The sequence below is a fragment of the Babylonia areolata genome, chromosome 21 (genome assembly GCF_041734735.1).
Source record: "Babylonia areolata isolate BAREFJ2019XMU chromosome 21, ASM4173473v1, whole genome shotgun sequence".
NCBI classification, from domain to species: Eukaryota; Metazoa; Mollusca; class Gastropoda; order Neogastropoda; family Buccinidae; genus Babylonia; species Babylonia areolata.
Genome location: NC_134896.1, coordinates 57,725,643 through 57,731,020, shown reverse-complemented (window position 1 = coordinate 57,731,020; position 5,378 = coordinate 57,725,643).

Genomic DNA, 5,378 nt, shown 5'->3' with positions numbered 1-5,378 from the left:
GCAGAATATGTTGTATTGTATTGTATTATATTGTATTGTAGGAGGTATTTTGTTTAATGTGCCGTCACACATATCGGTGATTGAAGACATTTTGTTAAAGTATTTATGAATACATTTGAGTATTATCATTTAGAAGGGGTGGGAGATGTGAATAAATGGAGGGTTGGGGGAAACTGGGCAAATGAAGGTGAAATGAGGGTGATATTTGAAAAAAAAATCTAAATACAATTACAGGAAATTACTTAAAGGACTTAAAAAGACGTAAAAGAGAAGTCGTTAAACTGACAAGCGAAACAACTGATAATGAATGCAAAAAGTCAAAAACATCAACGTTCTCAGTCACTTGTGAAGACACACTTTTGTGTAAATAAGGCTTCATCAAGCTACAGTCAAAAATTATATGCTGACAACATGCAGTCAAAAATTGTATTGTATTGTATTGTATTGTATTTGGTCACCCTGTTGTCAGTAGAATCATAAAATTAATGACAATGCAATAAGTCCAAGTCTCCCGCCCCCCCTCTCTCTCCCTTTCTGCGTTCGTGCGTGTGTGTGTGTGTGTGTGTGTGTGTGTGTGCTATAAATGACATCCCCTTATCCGGAGGGCTGTACTGATATGTGGGCAATAAAAGACTTTTCACTGTTCACATTTCCATACCTTTTTGATGGTTATCTTTCTTTCGTCCCCCTTTCACCCCCCCCCTACCCCCCCCCCCCCCCCCATCTCTCTCCCTCTGTCTGACGTACTGTCTCTGTCTGTCTCTATCTGTCTTTCCTTCATTTGGATTAGATCAGGTAAGTTGACACTAGTTTTTGTTTTGTTTTTTGTTTGTTTGTTTTTTATCTCTCCCACACGAACTCTAAGAAAATTGCGGGAGTTACATGCTACTAAGACAAAAGAGATGGTTGATCATTGTGATCAAGGTGTGATGTCACAGCTGTAGGGAAAGACCAAGGAACAACAGAACTTGAGATCAATGTGAAAGTTGTTGAATCTTTATTTCAAAAACTGAACTTGAAGAAAACTGTTATCAGGCCTAGATGGTGTCTGTGGAGGGTGATTGAAAAGCGTGCCTCGGAACCATGTGAAGTGTCCTGTACAATTTCATTGGCCTCTTAAGGGCTGCTGTGTCTCCAGCATCTCTGCCATCCGTTTGTGACTGTAGAGACCAATGCGAGAGAGACAGTCTGTCGCAGCGGTCACATGTGTAAGCTGATGCTGGTCTGTTGGCTGCCGTCCCTTTTCTGCGAGCTCGCTTTTCTGCTGCTGCAGCTGACAGTTTGTCCTCACCAATCCGTAGCTGATTCTTGAGAGTGCTTCTCCAGCTGTTGTGATCGTCTGCAGGACTCAGTGTTGATCTCAAGCGCCTTCATGTCAGGTTTGCAAACGTCTTTATATCTCAGCTGTGGTTGGCCGATGCTTCTCTGCCCCATGGCGAGCTCTCCATAAAGGATGTCTTTTAGGATGCGACCATCTTCCATGCGGCGAACGTGGCCCAGTGCAGCCGACACTGTCTCAGCATGTTATACATGGTCGGGAGGCCAGTGCGAGCCAGGACTTCGGTGTTTGTCACCTTGTCTTGCCAGGAGATGCCGAGTATATGCCGTAGGCTTCTCAGGTGGAAGGTACTGAGCCTTTTCTCCTGACGAGCATGTGTGGTCCACGCCTCACTGCCATACAGCAAGGTGCTGAGGACGCAGGCGTTGTATACAGCCATCTTTGTCTTCGTGGTCAGCTTGGGATCTGTCCACAATCTTTGTGTCAGGTGGGCTAGTGTTGTGGCTGCCTTCCCGATCCTCTTGTCGATCTCTGTGTCAAGGGAGAGGTTGTCAGTGATGGTGGACCCAAGGTAAGTGAATTGATGGATGGCTTCAAGCTCGTAGTCTTCAATGGTGATGGCTGGTGGAGATGTCGTGTCTTGGCCTAGGACATTTGTCTTCTTGAGATTGATGGTCAGACCGAAATCGGTCCATTAGTGACCGCAAGTCCCACTGGGTGTGGATCACAACTGCGGCATCGTCGGCAAAAAGCATGTCTCTGATGAGGGCTTCGCAGACTTTTGTCCTTGCTCTGAGGTGGGCGAAATTGAAGAGCCTGCCATCTGATCTGGTCCGCAGGTAGATCCCTTCTTGTGCTGTGCTGAACGCATGCCTCAGGAGAAGAGCAAAGAAGATTCCAAATAGGGTGGGGGCGAGGACGCATCCTTGTTTGACACCACTGCGTACGTCAAAGGGCTTGGAGAGGTTACCGTTAAACTGCACCGTCCCTTTCATGTTGGAGTGGAAGGACTCAATCAGGCTGTGCAGTTTCGGGGGACAGCCGATCTTTCGAAGAGCCCTAAAAAGGTCGTCTCTGCTGACTAGGTCAAAGGCCTTGGTAAGGTCAATGAATGCGACATACAGGGGCATCCTCTGCTCCCTGCACTTCTCCTGGATTTGGCGAAGGGATAAGGTCATGTCAACCATGGATCTCTCTGCTCGGAAACCGCACTGTGATTTCGGGTAGACGCGTTCGGCCAGTTTCTGCAGGCGGATTAGAAGGACCCGAGCGTAGACTTTGCCTACAATGCTGAGAAGCGTAGTGCCTCTGCAGTTGTTGCAGTCACTCCTTTCACCCTTGTTTTTGTACAGGGTGATGATCTTGGCATCCCTCATGTCCTATGGTACAGCTCCCTCATTCCAGCACTAACAGAGGACTGTGTGTAGAGGATGCAGAAGAATAGTCTTGCAGTGTTTAATGAGGTTGGGGGGAATTCCGTTGCTGCCAGGTGCCTTGCCTATGTCAGGCTGTTAATGGCCTTGCTGAGTTCGTCCTCAGTTGACTCTGCATCAAGTTCTTCCATGACCGGCATGCACTTGATGGCATCGAGGGCTGAGTTGGACACCATGTTTTCTGTGGAGTAGAGGTCGGAGTAGTGTTCCGTCCATCTCTCCATCTGCTGGCTAGGATCGTTGATTACTTCCCCAGTAGAGGATTTAAGGGGGTCAGTCTTGCTCTGTGTTGGTCCCAGTGCCTTCTTGATGCCATCATGCATCCCTCGGATGTTGCCTCTTTCAGCAGCAATCTGTATCTCTTCGCTGAGCTCTGTCCAGTACTCATTAACACATCGCCTGGCGTTAAGCTGAACCTTACTCCTGGCGGCCCTGAGGATTTGCAGGTTCTTCTCACTGGGTGACCGTTTGTATTCATTGAGTGCAGCACACTTGGCCTCAATAATGGGAGTCATCTCTGATGATTTGGCCTCAAACCAGTTGTGGGACTTCGCGGTTTTCTTCCCAAAGGTGGCAATAGCAATGCGGTGCATGGTGTCTCGTAGCGGTTCCCATCTTTCTGTGGCAGAGTCTCTGGGTTGCAGTGCATCAAATTCTCTCTCAAAGGCCTCTGCTAACTGTTCTACAAGGTCTGGCTGAGACATCTTGCTGACGTCAGTGCAAGAGTTCCCTTGTTTCTTTGAGCAGTGGAACTTCTTTGGTTGCTGTCTGATCTTGCAGAGAGTGGTCCGTGTCACAGTCTGTGCTGTGGTAAGAACGAGTGTGGAGAAGGTTTCTGATGGCAGCTCGCCTTACTAGGATCAGATCCAGTTAGTGCCAATGTTTTGAGAGCGGGTGCCTCCAGGAGACTTTGTGTTGGGACTTCGTCCTGAAGAAGAAGTTTGCAATGCACAGTTCATGGCAGGTGCAAAACTCAAGTAGTTGATGTCCGTTCTCATTCATTTTCCCCACTCCAAAGGAACCGATACAGGGGGGCCACGAATCGTTGTCTGCACCCACTCTGGTGAGTCAGGAGTCGTTCTGAACCACCACTGCCTGGTTCGATCATGTTCAGCAGGCTGTTCCTGAGTGCAAAGCCTACTCCGTACTCTCTTGGGACATCAGAGCTCTTTCCTTGCCAGAAGGTGTAGTCCCTCTCTTTTAGTGTTCCTGAGTCAGCCAGCCGTGTTTCCTGCAGAGTGGCAATGTCCACATTTAGTCTCTTCAGCTCGCTGTTTATGACGGCCATCTTTCTGGCGTCAGTGATGTCTTGCAGATCTTGGGAGAGCCCAGGCATCATTGTCCGGACATTCCAACAGGCCAGTTTCATTGATGATCCGTTTCTTGAAGTTTTCTTTTTGTCTCGTGCGGAAATTAACGACCTGCTTGTCGGATATTCTCCTAATCTTCATACACCCATTGAAGAAGGCAGGTCGTGGCGGGGCAGCACCTAACTGGCTGGGGGTTGCCCAGCTTGAGCGGGCGGTAGCTGTCCAGTGGGTCCCTCCCACCGTCAAAAGCAATCCCTGGCATCGGCTCTACGCCAATTGAGTGCTAACTTATAACCGGTACCTGTTGCTTCACGTGTTGTTCCGATGCTAGTGCTAGTAGCGAAGCTGGAGTGTCCTCTTCAGGTCGTAGGTGCAAGGTGTTTGTGGATGGATGGACGGATATAAGCCTGGGCAATGTAATATGGAAGACAGGCTGTTGCCCATGCAGCTTGTCCCCCCTCTCCACCTCGCTGACAGATTCAAAGGAACAGCAAGGCTGTTACGTTTTGGTGCCAACGTGGTCGCAGGAGCTGCCGGAAAGTGACAAAGTTTGCCATCCAGCCGCCTTAGGGGCCCCGCACCGGATTTTCTGTCAGGGTTTACTCCCTTAGCTAGGTGGCCGCAGGTAGCTCTCCAGAGTTGGCGCCCTTTGATGGGTCATTTATTTCCATCAGGGTGTCTAGCCACCCTCCTCACCATTCTCCTGGGGGTGCTGGTTTAGTCGCCAGCAATTCGACCCTGTGACAGGTAGTACTGGGATCCAGCTTACCCGTAGCAGATACATCTATATCTATCTGATCTGATAACAGCAATGTCATAATAAGTAAAAGTTTAATTTCATTCTGCTGCGTGAAAACGTTCGTGTTACGGAAATCAAAATGTAAGGCAAGTCAGCGCCAATTTTCAAGCATTGATGATGTACTATTTTCGCCAGGGAAAGAGTTATCTGCAATGCTTCCAAAGTTTGTTGGATTGTTTTGGGAAGTAAGCAACAGCACAGACCAGTCTTTAGGTGACACAACATGCAGTTTCGACGTGGAAGACCTACCCTGAAATATAGTGACCGTTGTAGCCGACCTGTAACAGTGGTAAATGACCAAAAAACGGCCATCTTAGGTCCATGATCAAAGATGAGCCTCGTGTCACCATTGATGAAATGAAAGAGAAGATGAAGATTTCATTAGGGAGCATTAGCACCATCCTTCATAAACATCACCATATATGGAAGTGTTATGCTGTCGGGTACCCCACCACTCGACAGAAGAACAGAAACGTGACAGTGCACCTACAAAATCCCGCCATTCCAAGAGTCATTCAAAACAAAAATGGTTGCATGCCTCTTTGCAAAATTAGACC